Source organism: Arachis ipaensis, chromosome B1 (genome assembly GCF_059453495.1).
Source record: "Arachis ipaensis isolate K30076 ecotype BB chromosome B1, ASM5945349v1, whole genome shotgun sequence".
Taxonomy (NCBI): domain Eukaryota; kingdom Viridiplantae; phylum Streptophyta; class Magnoliopsida; order Fabales; family Fabaceae; genus Arachis; species Arachis ipaensis.
Window position 1 is genome coordinate 108,232,741 of NC_142436.1, and position 25,232 is coordinate 108,257,972.

The following is a 25,232-nucleotide window of genomic DNA, read 5'->3' on the forward strand; positions in this document are numbered from 1 at the left end:
TTTATAGTCTTTTCTCAGCCTCTGAATCATATTTTTGCTCAGGTCCCATAATTTCAGCCATTAAATACCTGAAATTATAGAAAAATACACAACTCATAGTAAAGTCCAGAAATGTGATTTTTTCATGAAAACTAATAAAAATATAATAAAAAATAACTAAAACATACTAAAAACTACCTAAAAACAATGCCAAAAAGGGTATAAATTATCCGCTCATCAGTGTACGTGTCAGTCACGTGTACGCATCATCTTGTAATTCTCTGTCACGCATACGCGTCATGTCACGCGTACTCATCGCTGACAAATGACCTTATCATGCGCGTGCGTCGCTCACACATGTGCGTCACCATGAAATCTCCAAATGCTCATTTCTTCATGAATTCTCCATTTTGCATGTTTTTCTCTTCACCTCTTTGATCCATTCCTTCCCCTCTCAATACTGAATTCACTAACAAACATATCAAGGCATCAAGTGGAATTAAAGGGGAATTAAAATTGACTAATTAAAGGCCTAAGAAGCATGTTTTCACTTTTAAGCACAAATTTAGGGAGAGTTACAAAACCATGCTATTTTATTAAATAAATATGGGATAAGTTGATAAAATCCCCTAAGTTAAGTACAAGATAAACCACAAATTGGGGTTTATCACGGCTGTATATGCTTTCTACCTGTGATTTCCTTGTCTATAATAAATGTGTTTGTGACAACTGGTTCTGGTGGCGGTTGGGAGGTTCGTAGGAGTTGGAAAGGGGAGTTTTTGATAGACCGAAGATCCTTAGCTAGTTGCCTATTTTATTTTATGGTTTAGTTATGTTTATAAGCTTTAATTGTATGTCGGAAGTTCTAGGATTGCCTTTGGCTTTCCCAGAATATTATATGTTAGATTTGTGGGCACTGTTACCATGCTGAGAACATCTGGTTCTCACCTATGCAGGTTTTGTGGTTTTTAGATACAAGACGTGAGGCTCCTCGCTGAGGCATGCTGGAAGCTTCTGATTAGCAAAGATCCTTATCTTTTAGGGCTCTATTTGGTTAAATGTATTTATTTAGATACTTAATATCTCCACTACTTCTGTATTTGATGTACGAACTTCCTCTTTGAGGTTATTTTGGAGAAATAGGTTCTGTAACTTTGTATTTTAGGTTCTTTTGGGTTTCCTATATATATATGTCTGTATATGTATGCTTATGTGCTTGGGCCGGTTTATCTTCGCGAGCCGAGTTTTGAGTTTTGTCATCTGTATTTCGGAACTCTTAGGGTACTATCATGTTAGTCTGCTTTATCTCATTTCGCTTACTTTATTGCTTTGTTAGTATTGCGCTTTTCAATTTAACGATTTTGCTTAACCTTTTTCTTTAAAGGCTCCTAGTTACAAATATTTCTCACACTATTATATATATTAAATTTTATTTCTAGGGGTTGTAATACCTAACTGCCTTTGTCTCATGACTTAAGCATAAGGCTCTGTGTGGTAGGGTATTACATTATGGTATCAGAGTAGTTCGTTCCCGTAGAGCTTGGAGAATGGACTGACTATGCTTCTGAGCATACTCCGGCTGTGTGCATATGCTATTTAGGATGTCTGGTTGACATATATAGCATAAATGTTTAAGAGCAATACGTTGGATATTCGAAGCACTATACTTGAGATATTAAGACTTATCACCTTAATATCAGTTGTTCGGTGTGGACACCACCCAAATAGCGTCTCATGGACGAGAGCAAGGCTATCCGGTTGATTATTATGGCCGCTCTATAGAAGATGGCTACTGTAACGTGAACTACTATTGAAAGAATGGCACATGCAAACTGGGAACAGTGATGAAGGCGGTAATGGACCTGATAAAGATTGACAGTTTTAAGGGTGAGGTATTCAGAAAGCGCTTCCATCTACTTGTTTTAGTAACTCGAATTTTTTAGGGCAAAAATTTCTGTTAGGGGGGTCAGATGTAAAACCCGAGAGATTAGTAAATAATTAGCAAATAAATTAGTTATTAATTAGAAATATTAGAAATTAGAATTTTATAGTTTGATGTGGCAGAATTAATTAAAATATGAATTTAGACACTAATTTTAAAGTTTTTGGCCCAAAAAGGACCAACGGCCAAACCGGTTAGACTAGGCCCAAACCGAACCCAAGGCCCATTATATATAAGAATGATTTCAGCCTCCTTCCCCTTCCAACAACACATTTCACGCTGCAATGAAGTGGGGGAAGTAAGAACCCTAACTTCATTTCCAATCCAATCTCCAAATTCTTTAACTTTTTATCCGGAGCTCCGATTGTCGCACCGTTTGCAGCCACGCGACCGCAGCGACGAGATATACAAAGCCCAGTCATTGATTAGGTAAGGAAACCACTTCTGTGTTTGAGTTATCTCCTCCCCAAATTTCGAATTCAATGTGTAATCATATTGGATTTTGCTTGAATTCGGTTTTTAGGTTCGAATTAACTCACGGGTATTATCGGGTTTAGCTCATCGAAGCTGTGGGTCAGGTAAGCCCCCTCAATTCTTTTGTAAAATGTTGACTTAGTGAACTCTATGTTGATTATAGTGAATATTATGATGTTAGATTGAAATTGGTTGTAGATTGGAGACAATTTAAGGAATTGAATGCTTGAGGTCAAGTTTCGGAGGCTGGGTTTCGTTGGTAAGGTTTTGCAATCTTGGAAACTTGTGGTGAGGAGGACCTTGAAGTGCTTTGTGTCTTTACAAGGAATCGGCCAAGGTATGATTTCGGTTTCTCGTATCTAAAATATAATGTATTGTGAAAACTTAGGCTAGTGACCCTAAGATAGGAAATAAATTGTGATGTTGTGTTGGTTGAGAACAATTATGACGTATGTGGTTAGTGATTTGAGGAGGTTGAAATGGAAGCTTGTATGTGTAATGTGTGTAATTTGATATAAGTATGATGGTTTGACGATGATTGACAAGTTAGTAATAGGAATATGTGTATAAGATGATATATTGATGGTTGTTGGTAAGATTGTGAAGTTTATGCATGGAATTATTGTGAAAGTGAGGTGGGGTGGGTAATAGAAGAGTGTGATATTGTGTTAATGTGTTATGGTATGTTGTGGTGCTGATTCTATATGTAGAATGTTGAGATTTGAGTTGATTTTTAATGAAAATGGAGGTTGAGGGGTTTTGTGTAAAATTAATTTTTGGCCAAACTTCGGCGAGCCATAACTTTGCTTCCGAACCCTCAAATTGATTCAAACTTGCTTCATGTAAAAATTGGGTTCCTGAAGTTTACGTCGTTTGAAGAACAGATAGAAAATGTTTTGAAACAAAAAAGTTATGCGCATCGGAACTTTAGAGCTCAAAACTGAAATTATGCAAACTTAGCCATTTTTGGCTAATCTACACTGTATGCATACGCTTACCCCTTCGTACGTGAAGGGTCATTTCTATTTAGCTGGTATGCGTACGCATACTGGTGTAGAATTTATAACCACAAACTAACTGGCAAGTGCATCGGGTCGTACCAAGTAGTACCTCAATTGAATGAGGGTCAATCCCACGAGGATTGATGGACTAAGCAACAATGGTTAAGTGATTTACTTAGTTAGACAAACAGAAAATGGTGTTTGAGAGTTCAAAAGCATTAAACAGTAGATTCAGAATATCATAAGGCAGGCAGTAAATAAGTTGAGAATAATATATGGAAAAACAGTTAAGGCTTCAAAGTTATCTATTTTCCTGATTAACTTTTCTTACTAACTATTTTAATCATGCAAGATTTAATTCATTGCAAACTATATATGACTAAACCCTGATTCTTTATACCTTTTTAGTCTCTTCTAACTCTTATCAACTGCCAATTCCTTGGTCAATTAATTCCAATTAGAGGGTGAAGATCAATTCTAGTTATATGCCACAGAAATCCTAATTACCCAAATATAAGAGAATTATATGTCACGTATCCCGTTAAATTCCGATAATTAGAAATTTAGGAGAATATGTTTTCAAGCTGTTGTTCAAGTAAAGAGCTTTTCCAAGTTATACAAGAACTCAATTAGAAAGAGGGTCATACTTCCATTCCACCCAATTTCATAAAATAAATAACAAAAACAATTCTTGAATTATATGAATCAATACATAAATTAAAATAGAAAAATAATAGAATCAATCCATACAATAGACAGAGCTCCTAACCTTAACAGTGGAGGTTTAGTTGCTCATGGTTCAGAGTGGAAACTAGGATTCTTTTAAACTGTAAATTTGGAATGAGGTGGAATAATCCCCAGAAGAGAAGTTTCTTTTCTCTTTTATATCTAATCCTAATTAATTTAAAATCTATTTTCTAAAACTAAAATAATATCTTTTCCTATTTTAAAATAAAATAAAGTTTAAATCAGAATTAATTAAAATCTTCGAACAACCTCAATTTGGACGCTGGGACCACTTGAATTGGAAGATCATGCGCCTAACTTGAGTTCTCATGTGCCTTACTTGGTCATGGCCGCATGGATTGGAGTTTGAGTGAGTGAGCTTGCGCCTAACTCAAGCTTTGGTGCGCCTTACTTGGAGGCGAACTAATTGGTGCGTGTTGTTGTTGCTGTCTTGCGCCTAACTTGAGAAACCTCAAGTTAAGCGCAGCCTAGCCAGCATTCCTTGGATGCCCTTTGCTTCATCCTTGCACCTAACTTGAATATTCCCAAGTTAGGCGCAGCCTTGGCTGCATTGGATTGATGTGGGTGGCTTGTCTTAGCACCTAACTTGAGAAGTCTCAAGTTAGTCGCCACCTTTGCTGACTTGGTGGAGAAGACGTATGAACTATTATACTTTCGTTGGAAAGATCTGGAAGTTAGCTTTCCAACGCCACTGGAATCACGTCCATTGGACCTCCGTAGCTCGAGATCTTTAGGTTTGAGTGCAGAGAGGTCAGGGTTGACAGCATCATTCGCCTTCTTCTCTTTTTCTGTAAAAACTCCATCAAATCCAGTTGAATGCTACCTAAAACAAACAGAGTTGCACAAGACTCAAAGTAGCATCTATAGTGGCTAAAAGTTATTAATTCTTGATTAAACTCAATAATTTAAATGCAAATTCACTAGAAAAAGATAGGAAAGATGCTCACGCATCACAACACCAAACTTGAAATGTTGCTTGTCCTCAAGAAATCAAACTGATATAGGCTTAGGATGTGAATTTGCATGAGAATGAGAGTTCGATTAAGCTCATGTCTCTTCTTATAGTGGGGTTTTCAACTGCAATCCTGAATAGTTTTGGGCATACTCACTCTCCTTTGAATCAGAAGGATGTCACTGTCATTCGGAATTAGAATCCGGATAATATTATGAATTCTCTAATCTTTTGTACTTCAATTTAACCCTTGAACACAGCAAATTTCCTTTGATTCTCTTTTCTTTGGTGCTTTGCAGCTTAAGCCTAGCCGTGACTTTAAATGTTTTGTCTCAAGCTTTACTAACACAAAAACACCACAAGTACTTAACTAGGGAACTCTCTTTAAGTTTTGATTTTCCTTTCAGTTACTCCCAGACGGTGGTGCTCAAAGCCTTTGGCATACTCTGTTAAATGCATTTGATCTCGACTCTTGGTATTCTGTCTCAAGGATTACTTGACACAATCACACCACAAGCATATGACTAGGGAAACAACTCTTTGAGCTTTTAATCATGTCTGACCTCCCTAGTCATTGATGTTCAGAGCCTTGGACCTTGCTTTTATTTTTCTTTTGCTATTTCTTCTGCTTCAAGGATTAAACTTTCACTTATTGCAGAGAATTCATAATAGTTCTCTAAATTCCTGTTCCTTGTGCATCAACATTCTTTGCTTCAAATTTAAATATGCACTGTTCATGTCATGCATTCAGAGTCACAGAAAATACCACCACATTTGGATAAATGAGACTACTCTTAAAATTAAACTCAATTTCTCATGCACTACATCTTTTCTTTTTTTTTTCTTTTTGATTTCAAGCTTAGTGGGCAATACATGAGACACCTTTCAACATTAAAGCAAATAACAGAAAATTTTAAAATAGTAGAACTAAACTAGAACCTAGTAATTTATCTAATAAAGGATCAAGCAATAAACGAGACAAAATAGTAGAAGACAAGAATATATTAAAGTAATGGCAAACTACTATAGAATATGAAAAGAACTGGGCCACCTCAATCTCCCTCGTGGGGATCTCTCTCCTCAGGTTGTGCTCTATATGGTCCTCTCAGGCGGCTGTAATCATGTCTCAACTGAGAGATCTCCTGTCGCTGGAATTCTTGAGCAACTCTCATCTCGTCAAGGGTGGTACAGAGATGCGCCCAACGGCTGTCCTGTATTTCTCTCATCTCCTCTACAGACACAGTGTACTAATGCCAGCGATTGTCGTTCGTGACCCACATCTGCTCAATGGAGTAGGTGAGCTGCTGCCAGTATTTCGAAGGAGGGTCAAGTTGTCCCTGAGGCCGTGGTGGCTGATCCTACTGATCTTCTTCCTCAGCCTGTTCTTCCCTGTGCATCCTCCGCTGTTCCCTGTGAGTCTCCATTTTCTTCTTTGTAATTGGTTTCTCAACAGGAATGGGGATATCATTCTCCACCCTTACCCATGCTGCTTCACACAGGCGGTAAATCAGATGTGGAAATCCGAGCTTACCATTCTTATATGGGCTGGAGGCAATCTCGTAGATCTGCTCTGGGATAATATCCTCCACTTCTACTACTTCTCCCTTCATGATGCTGTAAATCATGACAGTCCGGTCCACAGTGTATTCGGACCGGTTTCCCTCAGCGCCTGTCCTCTATTGAGAGCCCGGAATGCATAACTCTTGGATAACTAGATCCAATTCTTGCTTCCTATGCATCCTCTCACTGTAACAGTCAGACATATGATTAGAACCTGGCAGATGGAGGATCTGGCAGATACGTTGTGGGCTGAAGTCAATGACTTTTCCTCTTACATAGCTCTGAAAATTCTTCTCATTGACCCCTTCTATATCCTTGTATGTGACCCAGAGATTTTCATAGAATTCTTGGACCATCAGTTGCCCTACCTCAGTGTACGGGTTGCACAGAAATTGCCACCCTCTTTTATCAATCTGAAATTGAATTTCTGGATATTCATCCAGTTTCGGTGCAAATCTCACTTTGGGAATCACAGTCCTTTTTATGGTATACTCAAAAAAGTGTTCCTCACGAAGCTTGGATCTGAATCTGTGTGTGGCATGAGAACTAGTGGCTGGCTCTTTTCCTTTCCTTTTCTTTGAAGGTGTGGTAGTCTTTGGTGCCATTACAAAAGAAAACAGAGAGAACAAAAAGACAGAAAGCAAAGTGACAACACCAAACTTAAAAGATTTGCTCGTCCTCGAGCAAAATAAAGAAATACAGGAGAGGGGACGAAGGAATGTATTTAATTTGGGGCGTGTGTGTTGAAGGGGTTTAGAAAGAGAGGAAGAAGTGGGATTGTACTGTGATTTGAAGAGGGGGAGAGGGAGGTTTATATAGAAGTTTAGGAAGGGGTTAGGTGGAGGGAATGGTCACGGGTTTGTATGGGGAAGGGGGATGGCATTGGTCACATGTATGTCTTGGGAAGGGGGGCTAGTGTTGAGGTTATGCAGTGTTGGGAAGGGGGGTGGAGTCACGGTCAACGGAGCAAGGAAAGCATGAAAAAGGAAAGGAAATCTTGGATTTGGTGGGACCAAATTTGGTTCAGGTTTGGTATGATTTGGGTTGGGGGGGCCACGCCTTACTTGAATGAGAAAAGGGGGGACCACGCCTTACTTGGTGAGAGGGGGCCACGCCTTACTTGGATACACCCTGTGCCTAACTTGAGGCATGCAGCCACACTGTGCGCCCAACTTATCTCAATGAATATGGCCTTGCGCCTTACTTGGACCCTCCCGAGAGTAGAAGCATTCTCTGCGCCTAACTTGAAAAACGCTGTGCCTAACTCAGGGCCTCCCGAGCGAACTAGTGTGCACGGCGCCTAACTTGGTTTCCTTTGCGCCTAACTCGCCTTGAGCTGTCATATCTTGCGCCTAACTTAAGAATTATCAAGTTAGGCGCAGACCCTCCAGACTGAAATCGTTCTTTGATTCGTATCCTGCAGCACCTAACTTGAAAATTCTCAAGTTAGGCGCAGGCCATCCCGAATGAAATTCTCCTCTGCGCGTCCGTAACTCTGTTTTAGGAACCTATTTCTGTTTCAATAATTCTGCATGATCTAAACATACATAAAATAAAGGAAAATAGTAAAAACTCAGTAAAAATTAAACAAATAATACAATCAATGCTATGGACAAATAACTAAGGATATGAAATTATCGGGTTACCTCCCGACAAGCGCTCCTTTAAGGTCACTAGCTTGACGGTCAATTCTGCTAATTCAGCAGATGAGTGGACCTCTGGCGATCGATCTCGCCTCCGAGATAGTGCTTCAACCTCTGGCCATTTACTGTAAACTTCCTGTCAGAATTCTCCTATTGGATCTCTACATGACCATATGGCGAAGCTCTGGTAACCACAAACGGCCCGGACCATCGGGATTTTAGCTTCCCGGGAAAGAGTTTGAGCCTTGAATTATACAGAAGCACTCTCTGGCCTGGCTCAAAGACTCTGATGGCAATCTTCTTGTCATGCCATATCTTGGTTTTCTCCTTGTAGAGCTTGGCATTCTCATATGCTGAATATCTGAATTCATCAAGCTCATTCAATTGAAACATTCTCTTTGTTTCGGCAGCCTGAGCATTAAGGTTCAAATACCTGATTGCTTAGTAAGCTTTGTGCTCTAGCTCCACTGGTAAGTGATAGGATTTGCCGTAGACCAACTGATAAGAAAACATGCCAATAGGAGTCTTGTAGGCTTTCTGGTAAGTCCAGAGAGCATCATCAAGCTTCCTAGACCAGTCCTTTCTTGAAACACTGATGGTCTTCTCCAGAATCCTTGGTGCACGAAATTGTAAATCACACTTTTCACAACTTCGCACAACTAACCAGCAAGTGCAATGGGTCGTCCAAGTAATACCTTACGTGAGTAAGGGTCGATCCCACGGAGATTGTCGACTTGAAGCAAGCTATGGTTATTTTGTAACTCTTAGTCAGGAAATTAGTAAAAAAAATGATTGGGTTTATGAAAAGTAGATAACATAAAATAAATAATACTTGTTATGCAGTAATGGAGAACAGGTTGAGGTTTTGGAGATGCTCTGTCTTCTGAATCTCTGCTTTCCTATTGTCTTCTTCTTCACGCACGCAAGGTTCCTTCCATGGCAAGCTGTATGTTGGTGGATCACCGTTGTCAATGGCTACCATCCGTTCTCTCAGTGAAAATGGTCCAAATGCACTGTCACCGCACGGCTAATTATCTGTCGGTTCTCACTCATGTTGGAATAGGATCCATTGATCCTTTTGCGTCTGTCACTACGCCCAACACTCACGAGTTTGAAGCTCGTCACAGTCATCCCATCCCAGATCCTACTCGGAATACCACAGACAAGGTTTAGACTTTCCGAATCTCAAGAATGCTGCCAATTAATTCTAGCTTATACCACGAAGACTCTGATCTCACAGATTTGAATGCTCTGTTGTCAGGAGAGGCAATCAAACTCGTGAACCAGGAACCAAAGAGATACACACTCGATCTAAGGTAGAATGGAAGTGGTTGTCAGGCACGCATTCATAGGTTGAGAATGGTGATGAGTGTCACAGATCATCACATTCATCATGTTGAAGTGCGAGTGAATATCTTAGAATAGAAACAAGCGTGATTGAATGGAAAACAATAGTAATTGCATTAATCTATCGAGACACAGCAGAGCTCCTCACCCCCAACCATGGGGTTTAGAGACTCATGCCGTAGAAAATACAAGTTCTGATGTAAAATGTCATGAGGTACATAGTAAGTCTCTAAAAGTAGTTTTTATACTAAACTAGTGACCTAGGTTTACAGAAAATGAGTAAACTAAGATAGAAAGTGCAGAAATCCACTTCGGGGAACCACTTGGTGTGTGTTTGGGCTGAGCATTGAAGCTTTCACGTGCATAGGCTATTCCTTGCATTTAACTCCAACTTTTGTGCCAGTTTGGGCGTTTAACTCCAACTTTTATGCCAGTTCTGGCGTTTAACGCCAAAATAGGGTAGAAACTTTGCGTTAAACGCCAGTTTGCATGATCTCAGCTCAGGCAAAGTATGGACTATTATATATTGCTGGAAAGCCCACGATGTCTACTTTCCAACGTAGTTGAGAACGCGCCAATTGGGCTTCTGTAGCTCCAGAAAATCCATTTCGAGTGCAGGGAGGTCAGAATTCAACAGCATCTGCAGTCCTTTTTCAGCCTCTGAATCAGATTTTTGCTCAGGTCCCTCAATTTCAGCCAGAAAATACCTGAAATTACAGAAAAACACACAAACTCATAGTAAAGTCCAGAAATGTGAATTTTGCATAAATACTAATAAAAACATAGTAAAAACTAACTAAAACATACTAAAAACTATGTAAAAACAGTGCCAAAAAGTGTATAAATTATCCACTCATCAATCCTCTTGAGTTCCCTGTTGGAAACCTCAACCTGTCCACTTTTCTGAGGGTGATAGGGGTTGCCACTTTATGACGGACTCCATATCTCTGCAAAAATGAGTCCAGTTGTCCGTTACAGAAGTGACTACCACCATCACTAATGAGTGTTCTTGGGACACCAAACCGGCTGAAAATATGTCTCTGAAGAAAGCTCATCACCACTTTGGCATCATTGGTAGGTAGAGCCACAACTTCTATCCACTTGGACACATAATCAACTACCACTAGAATATAGTTGTTTGAATGTGAGGGTGGAAAAGGTCCTAGGAAATTAATACCCCACACATCAAACAACTCAACTTCAAGAATCCCCTGCTGTGGCATCTCATGGTTAGCAGGGAGATTCGTGGCTCTTTCACATCTATCACAGCACTTCACAAATTCTCTTGAGTCCCTGAATAGAGTTGGCCAGTAAAACCCTCTCTGAAGGACTTTTGTAGCTATCCTTTCACCACCAAAGTGGCCTCCATAATCAGAACTATGACAGTGCCAAAGAATTTGCTTTGTTTCTTCATCTGGAACACATTTCCGGATTATACCATCTGAACATCTTTTAAAAAGGTACGGTTCCTCCCAAATGTAGTACTTTGCACCAGTCAATAACTTTTTTACTTGTTGCCTACTGTACTCCTTTGGAATAAAATTTATGGCCTTGTAATTTGCAATGTTTGCAAACCAAGGAGCCTGATGAATGAGGAACAATTGCTCATCCGGAAATGTCTTAGTCACAGCTGTGGGTGGTTGTACTCCTTTTTTTAGGCTCTATTCTCGAAAGATGGTTAGCTACTTGATTTTCTGACCCTTTCCTGTTCTTTATCAGAATGTCAAACTCTTGGAGGAGCAACACCCATCTGATTAATCTTGGTTTAGCGTCTTGTTTGGTTAGAAGGTACTTCAAAGCAGTATGATCAGTATAAACAATAACCTTAGAACCAATTAAATTGGACCTAAACTTATCAACAGCATACACAATAGCTAATAATTCTTTCTCTGTGGTTGTGTAATTCCTTTGAGCATCATTTAGCACACGGCTAGCATAGTAAATGACATGTACAAGCTTGCCATGCCTCTGTCCTAAAAAAGCTCCTATAGCAAAATCACTAGCATCACACATCAATTTAAATGGTAAATCCCAGTCAGGGGGAGCTATAATAGGAGCAGAGGTAAGGTTTACTTTTAGAGTTTCAAAAGCATGCAGGCATTCAGCATCAAACACAAAAAGAACATCAACAACCAATAGGTTGCTTAGTGGCTTAGCAATTTTTAAAAAATCCTTTATAAATCTTCTATAAAATCCTACATGACCCAAGAAACTTCTGACTGCCTTAACATTAGCTGGTGGTGGTAATTTTTCAATTACCTCCACCTTTGCTCTATCAACCTCAATCCCCTTACTTGAAATCCGGTGTCCAAGAACAATACCTTCTGTAATCATAAAATGACATTTCTCCCAATTTAAAACAAGGTTTGATTCTTGACACCGTTTCAAGACCAGAGATAAATGCTTAAGGCAAGATTCAAAAGAATTACCAAAAACAGAAAAGTCATCCATAAATACCTCAATAAACTTTTCAACCATATCAGAAAAAATTGAAAGTATACACCTCTGAAAAGTTGTTGGAGCATTACAAAGTCCAAATGGCATTCTCCTATAAGCAAATACTCCAAAAGGGCATGTGAATGCTGTCTTCTCTTGATCTTGAGGGTACACTGCAATTTGATTATATCCAGAGTATCCATCTAAAAAACAGTAAAAGGCATGACCAGCTAACCTCTCAAGCATCTAATCAATAAAAGGCAAGGGGAAGTGATGCTTCCTTGTAGCAGTGTTGAGCCTCCTGTAGTCTATGCACATTCTCTATCCTGTGACTGTTCTTGTAGGAATAAGCTCATTCTTTTCATTCTTGACCACTGTCATCCCTCCTTTCTTGGAAAATACCTGCACAGGACTTACCCAAAGACTGTCAGAAATAGGGTAAATAATACCTACTTCCCATAATTTCATTACCTCTTTTTGGACCACCTCTTTCATAGTTAGATTAAGTCTCCTTTGTGGTTGCACAACTGGTTTAGCATCATCTTCAAGAAGGATCTTATGCATACACTTGGTTGGACTAATTGATAAACCCATATTTTATGATATATTTTGTGCCTAATTTAAGTGATTTATTCAATCCTTCACTCACTTATTCATGTTAATTGCATGGTTTTACTTTCCCTTCCTTATTATGTGATATATGTGAAAAACATGTTTCCTATGCTTTAAGAATAATTATTTTAATTACCCTTTATTACCATTCGATGCCGTGATTTGTGTGTTGAGTAGTTTCAGATCTTCTAAGGCAAGAATGACTTCAAGGATGGAAAGAAAACATACAAAAAATGGAAGAAAAGCACAAAATGGAGTTTTTGAAGAAATTGGCAGCGACGCGAATACGTGGGCAACGCGGCCGCATGCCTGGCGCGAAAAGACAGCGACGCGAACACGTGACTGACGCGATCGCGCGCCACAAGCAAAACGCAGATGACGCGGACACATGACCGAAGCGAACGCATGAAAAGGAAAACTCCAAATGACGCGACCGCGTGACCCACGCGGACGCGTGAAAGAGGCCACGCACCAGAAATTACAGAAAATGCTCCCAGCGATTTCTGAAGCCCTTTTTTGCCCAAATCCAAGTCCAGAAGGCACAGATCAGAGGTTATGAAGTGGGGGAATGCATCCATTCAGGGGAGTCTCCAATTATTCACTTTTGATGAATTAGATGTAGTTTTTAGAGAGAGGTTCTCTCCTCTCTCTCTTAGGATTAGGATTTAAGATTTTTCTTGCTTTCATGATTGTCCCTTTTTATCAGGTTCAACATACTTTTTAATTATTTATTTTCTCAATTTAATTTATGAACTTTCCTATGTTACAGATAATTCTCTTAATTAATGTTATTTGAAGTATTTCAGTTTATTATTGCTCTCTTTTATTTATGTTACTGTTGCTTCCAATCTGAAGACATTTTTATTCCAGTAGATTTACTTTTTCCCTTTTGGCCTTGGTTAAGAAATCAGTAACTCAGGAGTTATCAAACTCAACGTGATTGATAATTGTTATCTTTGCTAATTGAATTGAACTTCAATAATTCCAGTCCTTTCTTAGGAATTGACTAGGACCTAAAGATCAGACTAATTAATCCACTTGATCTTCCTTTGCTTTAGTAAAGGCTAACTAAGTAAGACTAAGATTCAATTCTCATCTCCATTGATAAGGATAACTAGGATAGGACTTCCAATTTCTCATACCTTGCCAAGAGTTTGTTTATTTTAAAGTTATTTATTCATTTTACCTGTCATTTAAATTACTTGCTCCTTACTTTCAAAACCCCAATTTACAAATCTTCATAACCAATAATAAGAACATACCTCCCTGCAGTTCCTTGAGAAGACAACCCGAGGTTTAACTACTTCAGTTATCAATTTATTTAGGGGTTTGTTACTTGTGACAACCAAAACGTTTGTACAAAGGGATTTTCTGTTGGCTTAGAAACTATACTTACAACGCGACTATTTTTATAAAATTCTTTACCAGCAAAAATCCTAACGTCAAAATGGCGCCGTTGCCGGGGAGCTGCAAACGTGTGCCTTATTATTGGTTATTGTAAATATTTTATTTTGCTTGTTTATCTATTTTTATTTTTGCTTTTTTATTTTTATTAGCTACTATGAATTCTCACCCCTCTCGCTTTTAGTTTGGTTTTAATATTGTTGAAAGGAGTGAAAGCTATAACAGGAATATGCATCAAGGTCAGAGAGATCAAAGATGGATGGAGCCAAGAGGATTTGATCAACCCTTTAGGCAACAACACCCTCCAAGATATCATGGACAAAGGCCATTCTACAATGCATACCAAGCTGACAGATATAGTGGACAACCTTGTAACTACCAACAAGCCCCACCCTGTGCCTATGACCACCCTCTCAACGTAGCTTTGAACCGCCACACTCACAAGCGCCTTTTCACCATTCACCACCATATGATCCTTATTTACCCCAATCCCAATCCGATTACTCCCAAACACCACCACTTCCCTATGTACCATGTCCAAATCTATCACCTCCAGAATCACAGGTTCGCCTCAAGGAAACAGTAGATCAACTTCAAACAACCCTTCATCAACTGAAGCAAGCAATAAGTCAATTATCTTCTAGACGTTCGAACATTCAAAAACCTTCCACAACCCCATGTGGACAATCTAATGAAGAGCGTAGCATGAAGGAGATACTAGAAACTCCAGTGGACAGAACAGAGCATGACTTCGTACTGGAACAAGTAGAGGAAGCTGTCATTATAGAAGAAGAAGAGTTGGTTGAAGACTTAGGAGACGCTGAACTTCCATGGGAATCCAGAATTGTGGAGAATTCTGTCAAGGACGTTACAATTGATGCTAAGGAGGATAGTGCACAACCCCCAAGGCAAGTCTTTTATGAAGAACTATACGGAATAATCCAAGAAGCAAGTTTCCTTGATGATGATAGTCACAAGTCAAGTTCTCCTACTAATGAACTTGCATCCGCAAGTGAATTCTCTGAGATTGAAGAACCTTATCCAAGTGAATACGAAGAAGATGCGGAGGTAGATTTCTCTCAACCTCCAGCTTATGACTTGAGTGATGCGGAAGACATAGAAGACTTTGATCAGGACGATGTTGCATTTGAAGAATTCTGCCAGGAAGTGGAGGAATTCACAGAAGAGCACAAGGGAGTAGAGCTTACAGAACCACTGGAAACACCTATCCCAAGGCCATTACCACCTAATACAAGCTTCAAGTGGGTACAATCCTTAACCTTTATCTTTACTTTTCCACTTGAATATGGTTTGCTTGAAACAGATGGCCAGCTTAGAGCTCTCTGCGGCTTTAAGAGTAAGAGGGAAATGGCTCACACTCAGAGCTGGTGCACAAGGTTCAATAAGGTTCCACGCTTCAACTCGAAGTGCACGGATTGGCATCATGTTCAATCGAATGGATCTCGGAAAATGTTTGGTTATCTTGGTGAGAATCTAATTTCTAAACCGCTCGGATGGAAAAATATAGATCAAGACGAAGGCGGATTTAAAAGCAAAGTTTGGGATCCTAGAATCTATTCTGACATTCGTCACCCCAGGAGCCTGAGAATCTGTTTGAAGCTGCTCAGAAGCTTTACATGCCTAGTTTGGGACCCCAGAGGCTGTTGGCATTCCAAGCATTGGTGGAGATTTCTGGATGAATTTAAGCATAAGCCACCATAACAGGAAGCTCATCCAATGTCCAACTTAAGGACTTTAAATAAAAGTGCTAGGTGGGAGACAACCCACCATGGTATGGTCGTTTCTTTTTCAGTTTTATTTCGTGTTATTTATTTTTATTCTTTTTCAATTGAATTTGAATATTATTCATTAGCATTGCATACTGCATAAGTGCATAATTGCGTATAAAATAAAGGGCGTGCGACGCGACCGCATTGCTCATGCGATCGCGTTAGTTGCGAAAACCACCTCCCACGCGTCCGCGTCATTCACACGGCCGCGTGATCTGGAGATCGGCGTAAAAATCCAATGCCCAGAAATCTGGGCAGGAATCGTGCGGCTGTTGTGCGTTTCACACAAAATGACCCACGCGGTCGCGTCCCTGACGCGATCGCGTCACTTGCACAACACCCATGCCACGCAATAGCGTGAGCGACGCGTTCGCGTCGCGCGGATATCATGACACCCCAGTGGAGACAGAGAGTTGCGCTGAAACGACGCTGGAATTGTGCGTTTAGCACAATTTCCAGCGATGCGATCGCATGCCTCATGCGATCGCGTCATTCATCCTTTTACCCATTCCATGCGATCGCGCCACCCACGCGATCGTGTCAACCCCCATTCCACCACAGCCACGCGACCGCGTGCCCACGCGATTGCGTGATTCAAATTCATTAACCCCCCCCCCCCAGTGACGTGAAACCCTACCATGTCGCGCCCTCCCCCCCCCCTCCCAACCCCTTCTTTTCCCTCTCTTCTCTGCAACCCACCCCCAACCACCACCACCCCTAACCAACCACCTTCAACCGCCGCACCACCCTCGCCACCCAGCCACGACCGCGACGCCACCCCCCCCCCCTTTTTTTCTCCCTTCCCTCTCTTTCTTCCCTTTCTCTTCTCCTCCCCCGCTGCTCCCTCCGCCGCACAACCACCGCCACCGCTCCATCACAACTGCGCCTTCCACCACCACCCACACCCCCTCCCATCCTCCCCCCTTAATCCCTACCCCTCCCACTACCCCTATCCGAACCCCCTACCACCGGACAGCCACCACCGCCGCGCCAACCGCCTGCACCACCGCGTCAGTCACCACCACCACCACTCCCCTAACATCTCTCTGCCCCACTTTCATTCATACGCCTACCAGGTTCTGCCAAACGCCGCTCTTTCAATTTGTAGTTAATTGCATATTTTTTCCGTTTACGTTCAACATTAGGCTAGTTAGATATGCATGTTTCTTCAGCTTTCACCAAACCAATTCATGAATGCACGGGCCAGCATTATTATTCCTTTTGTTTCCCTGGTTTATAAATCACATTATTGATGATTTGATTTCAAATTTTCGTTATTGGTATATCTATATGAATTATCAACACCTTGATTTCCTTGCTTAAATATGAGTTGCCTGTTGCTTCAAATTGTGAAATTCTTGTTACTTAGAAACCAATCATCATGCCGCTTACCTTAACTTTCTTTTTCCTAACTCACTGATTTTTTATTTCTAACCTCTTTTTCAATTTAAAACCATTTTTACCTTTCTAACAACCCGTTCTGCTCTTTGACTCACTCTTCACTTTTACTTTTTAACTCAAGGCATGTTTATGGTTTTTCCTAATTAACATGAATTCTATTACTTTTTGGATTGAAATTTCTCATCTCAGCTTTTTACTCCCAAACCAATCCAAAATGCACAATTCTTCAACTCATTTAATTATTCTACTGCTCCTTTGCCACTTTGTGCTTATTTTGTTATTTGCCTACTTGTTTTCCTGTTTTTATTATCTCATAGATTTCTATTTTTCAGGATGTCTGACACTCAAAGAAAAGGAAAAGGAAAGCAACAACTGGCAAACGGAAAAGAGGAGAATCCTCTATGTCCATCCTGGACATCATGCATGATGACTCCTGGTGGGAGAAACACTTTACCCCGCAGGAGAAGGCTGACCAGCTACTCCCTGCCACTGATCCCACTAAGTTTGCAAACAGATACTACGAGTTGAAGTATCCGGTGTTTGCAACCTCCAGGAACCTGTACCTGGAGCGGACTCTGAAAATTCCGGAAGAACTCCAGTAATACACCTCCGATCAGATCAAACAAAGAGGCTGGTTCTTCCTGGAGAGAAACCTGACAGAGGTCAATGCTTCTTGGGTAAGAGAGTTTTACTGCAATTACTTCAAAACTTCCCTAGATGCAGTGAACCTAAGAGGGAAGCAGATACTAGTCACTGAAGAGGCCATTGAGGATATTCTGAAGCTTCAGCCTAAATCCGATCAGCTCGATGGTTACCAAAAGGCTGAGGAGGACATGCGCTTCATGAGGTTTGACTGGGATGCGGTCAAGGCAAGGATAGTCCTTGACCCGACTGTCCCATGGGTCATGGATCAGAACACCACCATGCCTAAGGGAATCAAGCGGATATACTTAAATGATGAGGCTCGGGTCTGGCACCAGATCCTGAGCAACTTTGTTATGCCGAGCACTCACGAGACGGAGCTACCTGCCGCTATGATTACCCTCCTCTGGTGTGTGATGGAGGGTAAGGACCTGTACCTGCCACGTTTCATCCGGTACTACATGGCCAGGGTCCACGTCAGAGGCACTCTCCCCTTTCCATATCTGATTACCCAGCTCGGCCGTTGAGCTGACGTGCCTTGGGAGGATGCTGATGAGAAGCCACCTGCTGCAGAATGCAAGAAGATTATCCCTCACAGCAGGAACTTTCTGGCTTTGGGCTACAGACCTCCATTCCTCATTGCCTCTGATGAGACAGTCACACCTTCAGCTGGTCCCTCTTCATCTACTGCTACCCCAGCTACCACCACTACACCTCCACCTGCCTCAGAGCCAGTTTATCACCTCGTGCACTGCCTATTTCAGCAGCTAGACCAGATGGAGCGCCGCAACCGGCGCCGATATGAGAGATCTGAGTGCCGCAGTAAGCGACGCTATGAGCACCTAAAGCTGATGATACGATCTGGCGGCGACATCCCCTCTGATGAGCGGATAACTTATACGCTTTTTGGCATTATTTTTAGCATATTTTTAGTAGAATCTAGTTACTTTTAGGGATGTTTTCATTAGTTTTTATGTTAAATTCACATTTCTGGACTTTACTATGAGTTTGTGTGTTTTTCTGTGATTTCAGGTATTTTCTGGCTGAAATTGAGGGACTTGAGCAAAAATCATATTCAGAGGTTGAAGAAGGACTGCTGATGCTGTTGGATTCTGACCTCCCTGCACTCAAAGTAGAATTTCTGGAGCTACAGAACTCAAAATGGCGCGCTTCCAATTGCGTTGAAAAGTAGACATCCAGGGCTTTCCAGAAATGTATAATAGTCCATACTTTAAACGAGTTTAGATGACGTAAAAGGGCGTTGAACGCCAGTTCTCTACCCAATTCTGGCGTCCAGCGCCAGAAAAGGATCCAAAACCAGAGTTGAACGCCAGAAATGGATCAAAACCTGGCGTTCAACTCCACAAATGGCCTCTACACGTGCAACACTCAAGCTCAGCCGAAGCACACACCAAGTAGGCCCCGGAAGTGGATTTATGCATCAATTACTTACTTCTGTAAACCCTAGTGACTAGTTTATTATAAATAGAACTTTTTATCATTGTATTCGCAGTCTTGGTTACTCCGGTTCCCCTCTGGGGCCGAGACCAATGAACTCCATTATCACTTATGTATTTTCAACGGTAGAGTTTCTACACTCCATAGATTAAGGTGTGGAGCTTTGCTGTTCCTCAAGGATTAATGCAAAGTACTACTGTTTTCTATTCAATTCATCTTATTTCGCTTCTAAGATATTCATTCGCACTTCAACCTGAATGTGATGAACGTGACAATCATCATCATTCCCTATGAACGCGTGCCTGACAACCACTTTCGTTCTACATTAGAATTGAATGAGTATCTCTTAGATTTCTTAATCGGAATCTTCGTGGTGTAAGCTAGAATGATGGCGGCATTCAAGAGAATCCGGAAGGTCTAAACCTTGTCTGTGGTATTCCGAATAGGATTCAATGATTGAATGACTGTGACGAGCTTCAAACTCGCGATTGCCGGGCGTAGTGACAGACGCAAAAGGATAGTAAATCCTATTCCAGCAGGAACGAGAACCGACAGATGAATAGCCGTGCCATGACAGGGTGCGTTGACCATTTTCACTGAGAGGATAAGATGAAACCATTGACAAGGATGATGCCTCCAGATGATTCGCCGTGCCGTGACAGGGCATTTGAATCATTTTCCCGAGAGAAGACCGAAAGTAGCCATTGACAGTGGTGATGTATCACATAAAGCCAGCCATGGAAAGGAGTAAGACTGATTGGATGAAGATAGCAGGAAAGCAGAGGTTCAGAGGAACGAAAGCATCTCTATTCGCTTATCTGAAATTCTCACCAATGATTTACATAAGTATTTCTATCACTATTTTATTAATTATTTTAGAAAACTCCATTACTATTTTATATCCGCCTGACTGAGATTTACAAGGTGACCATAGCTTGCTTCATACCAACAATCTCCGTGGGATTCGACCCTTACTCACGTAAGGTATTACTTGGACGACCCAGTGCACTTGCTGGTTAGTTGTGCGAAGTTGTGAACCATGATATTGGCATCATATTTTTGGCGCCATTACCAGGGAAAGAAAGAGCGATGAATTTTACATAATCAAAGTGTGATCACAATTTCTGCGCACCAGTATTCCGAGTAGGATTCAGGGATTGAATGACTGTGACGAGCTTCAAACTCGCGAGTGCTGGGCGTAGTGACAGACGCAAAAGGAGGGTGAATCCTATTCCAGTATGATCGAGAACCTCAGATGATTAGCCGTGCTGTGACAGAGCATTTGGACCATTTTTACAAGAGGATAGGATGCAGCCATTGACAAGGGTAATGCCTCCAGACGATTAGCCATGCAGTGACAGCGCATCGGACCATTTTCCAAAGAGGATTAAAAGTAGCCATTGACAACGGTGATGTCCTTACATAAAGCAAGCCATGGAAAGGAGTAAGACTGATTGGATGAAGACAGCGGGAAAGCAGAGATTCAGAGGAACAAAAGCATCTCTATACCTTTATCTGAAATTCTCACCAATGATTTACATAAGTATTTCTATCCTTATTTTATTATTTATTTTTGAAAACTCCATAACCATTCTATATCCGCCTGACTGAGATTTACAAGATGACCATAGCTTGCTTCATACCAACAATCTCCGTGGGATCGACCCTTACTCGCGTAAGGTTTATTACTTGGATGACCCAGTGCACTTGCTGGTTAGTTGTGCGAAGTTGTGATAAAAAGTTGAGATTACAATTGAGCGTACCATGTTGATGGCGCCATTGATGATCACAATTTCGTGCACCAAGTTTTTGGCGCCGTTGCCGGGGATTGTTCGAGTTTGGACAACTGACGGTTCACCTTGTTGCTCAGATTGGGTAACTTTCTTTTTGTTTTATTTTCAAAAATTTTTCAAAAACCTTTCAAAAATTTCTCATCTGTTTTCAAAAAAAAAAATTAAAATAAAAATGTTTTCAAAAATATATTTTTCTTCAGAATTTTTAAGAATGAATTCTAGTGTTTCATGAAGCATGTTGAAGCCTGGCTGGCTGTAAAGCCATGTCTAATTCTTTTGGATAGGGTATGTCAGGCGTGTCATGTCTGAGTTACATACTAAAGCTTGGCTGGCTATTAAACCATACCTGACCCTTTGATTGGAGCTTTAGACTAAAGAGCATAAGATTCCTGGAATCCATATTAAAAATTTTGGAATCCTTATTTTTTTTTTCAAAATATTTTCGAAAAAATTAAAAGAAAATACAAAAACAAAATTCATTAAATCATAAAAATCAAAAAATTATTTCATGTTTTTTGTTTGAGTCTTGAGTCAAGTTGAAAGTTTGGTGTCAATTGCATATTCATCTTGCATTTTTCGAAAAATTCATGCATTCATGGTGTTCTTCATGATCTTCAAGTTGTTCTTGATAAGTCTTCTTGTTTGATCTTGATGTTTTCTTGTTTTGCATCTTTTCTTGTTTTTCATATGCATTCTTGCATCCATAGAGTCTAAACATGAAAGATTTCTAAGTTTGGTGTCTTGCATGTTTTCTTTGCATATAAAAATTTTCAAAAATAAGTCTTGATGTTCATCATGATATTCAAAGTGTTCTTGGTGTTCATCTTGACATTCATAGTGTTCTTGCATGCATTCATTGTTTTGATCTAAAAATTTTCATGCATTGCATCATTTTGTTGTTTTTCTCTCTCATCATTAAAAATTCAAAAATCAAAAAAATATCTTTCCCTTTTTCTCTCTTAAAATTTCGAAAATTAGATTTGACTTTTTCAAAAAATTTAAAAATCTAGTTGTTTCTATGAGTCAAATCAAATTTTCAATTTAAAAATCTTATCTTTTTCAAAATCTTTTTCAAAAATCAAATCTTTTTCATTTTTCTTTTTTCGAAAATTATAAAAATATTTTTCAAAAATCTTTTTCTTACTTTTATCTCATAATTTTCGAAAATATCATCATCAATTAATGTTTTGATTCAAAAATTTCAAGTTTGTTACTTACTTGTTAAGAAATATTCAAACTTTGAGTTCTAGAATCATATCTTGTGATTTCTTGTGAATCAAGTCATTAATTGTGATTTTAAAAATCAAATCTTTTTCAAAACCAATTTCAATCATATCTTTTCAAAAATATCTTCTTATCTTATCTTTTTCAAAATTTGATTTCAAAATATCTTTTCTAACTTCTTATCTTCTTATCTTTTCAAAAATTGATTTTCAAATTTGTTTCAACTAACTAACTAACTTTTTGTTTGTTTCTTATCTTTTTCAAAACTACCTAACTAACTCTCTCTCTCTTATTTCCGAAAATATCTTCCCTCTTTTTCAAAATTTCTTTTTAATTAACTAATTATTTTAATTTTTGATTTTAATTTTCAAAAAAATTACTAACCTTTTTCAAAAACTATTTTCGAAAATCACTAACTCTTTTTCAAAAATTATTTTCGAAAATTCTCTTTCTCTCTCATCTCCTTCTATTTATTTATTCATCTATTCACACAGGGACCTCTATACTGTGGTAAAAAAGATCCCTATTATTATTATTATTATTATTATTATTATTCTGTTCCTCTTTTTCATATGAGCAAGAGCAAAGACAAGAATATTCTTGTTGAAGCAGATCCAGAACCTGAAAGGACTCTGAAAAGGAAACTAAGAGAAGCTAAAATACAACAGTCCAGAGACAACCTTTCAGAAATTTTTGAACAAGAAGAGGAGATGGCAGCCGAAAATAATAATAATGCAAGGAGAATGCTTGGTGACTTTACTGCACCTAATTCCAATTTACATGAAAGAAGCATCTCCATTCCTGCCACTGGAGCAAACAATTTTGAGCTGAAACCTCAATTATTTTCTCTGATGCAGCAGAACTGCAAGTTTCATGGACTTCCATCTGAAGATCCTTTTCAGTTCTTAACTGAATTCTTGCAGATATGTGATACTGTTAAGACTAATGGAGTAGATCCTGAAGTCTACAGGCTCATGCTTTTCCCTTTTGCTGTAAGAGACAGAGCTAGAATATGGTTGGACTCTCAACCTAAGGATAGCCTGAACTCTTGGGATAAGCTGGTCAAGGCTTTCTTAGCCAAGTTCTTTCCTCCTCAAAATCTGAGTAAGCTTAGAGTGGATGTTCAGACCTTCAGACAGAAAGAAGGTGAATCCCTCTATGAAGCTTGGGAGAGATACAAAGAACTGACCAAAAAGTGTCCTTCTGACATGCTTTCAGAATGGACCATCCTGGATATATTCTATGATGGTCTATCAGAATTGGCTAAAATGTCATTGGATACTTCTGCAGGTGGATCCATTCACCTAAAGAAAACGCCTGCAGAAGCTCAAGAACTCATTGACATGGTTGCTAATAACCAGTTCATGTACACTTCTGAGAGAAATCCTGTGAGTAATGGGATGCCTCAGAAGAAGGGAGTTCTTGAAATTGATACTCTGAACGCCATATTGGCTCAGAATAAAATATTGACTCAGCAAGTCAATATGATTTCTCAGAGTCTGAATGGAATGCAAGCTGCATCCAACAGTACTCAAGAGGCATCTTCTGAAGAAGAAGCTTATGATCCTGAAAACCCTGCAATAGCAGAGGTAAATTATATGGGTGAACCTTATGGAAACACCTATAACCCATCATGGAGAAATCATCCAAATTTCTCATGGAAGGATCAAAAGCCTCAACAAGGCTTTAATAATGGTGGAAGAAACAGGTTTAGCAATAGCAAGCCTTTTCCATCATCCACTCAGCAACAGACAGAGAACTCTGAACAAAATACCTCTAATTTAGCAAACTTAGTCTCTGATCTATCTAAGGCCACTGTGAGTTTCATTAATGAAACAAGGTCTTCCATTAGAAATTTGGAAGCACAAGTGGGCCAGCTGAGTAAAAGGATCACTGAAATCCCTCCTAGTACTCTCCCAAGCAATACAGAAGAAAATCCAAAAGGAGAGTGCAAGGCCATTGAATTAATTACCATGGCCGAACCTGTAAGGGAAGGAGAGGACGTGAATCCCAAGGAGGAAGACCTCCTGGGACGTCCAGTGATCAATAAGGAGTTTCCCTCTGAGGAACCAAAGGAATCTGAGACACATCTAGAGACCATAGAGATTCCATTGAACCTCCTTATACCATTCATGAGCTCTGATGAGTATTCCACTTCTGAAGAGAATGAGGATGTTACTGAAGAGCAAGCTACCAAGTTTCTTGGTGCAATCATGAAGCTGAATGCCAAGTTATTTGGTATTGAGACTTGGGAAGATGAACCTCCCTTGTTCACCAATGAACTAAGTGATCTGAATCAACTGACATTGCCTCAGAATAAATAGGATCCTGGAAAGTTCATAATACCTTGTACCATAGGCAACATGATCTTTGAAAAGGCTCTGTGTGACCTTGGTTCAGGGATAAACCTCATGCCCCTCTCTGTAATAGAGAGACTGGGAATCTATGGGGTGCAAGCTGCTAAAATCTCATTAGAGATAGCAGACAATTCAAGAAAACAGGCTTATGGACAAGTAGAGGACGTGTTAGTAAAGGTTGAAGGCCTTTACATCCCTGCTGATTTCATAATCCTTGATACTGGGAAGGATGAGGATGAATCCATCATCCTTGGAAGACCTTTCCTAGCCACAGCAAGAGCTGTGATTGATGTTGAGAGAGGTGAATTAGTCCTTCAATTGAATGAGGACTCCCTTGTGTTTACAACTCAAGGTTACCCTTCTGTAAACATGGAAAAGAGGCACAGTAAGCTTCTCTCAAAACAGAGTCAACCAGAGCCCCCACAGTCAAACTCTAAGTTTGGTGTTGGGAGGCCACAACCAAACTCTAA

The 25,232-nt window shown here is 39.9% G+C and overlaps 1 non-coding gene across 1 annotated transcript; it reads right to left on the reverse strand.

Annotated features, from left to right (window-relative positions):
- Window positions 1-23,511: 23,511 nt before the first annotated feature.
- Window positions 23,512-23,619, reverse strand: LOC148577847 (small nucleolar RNA R71). The gene has a single exon (XR_015904684.1). It is a non-coding gene; the product is annotated as a small nucleolar RNA R71 (small nucleolar RNA).
- Between the last annotated feature and the right edge of the window lie 1,613 nt (window positions 23,620-25,232).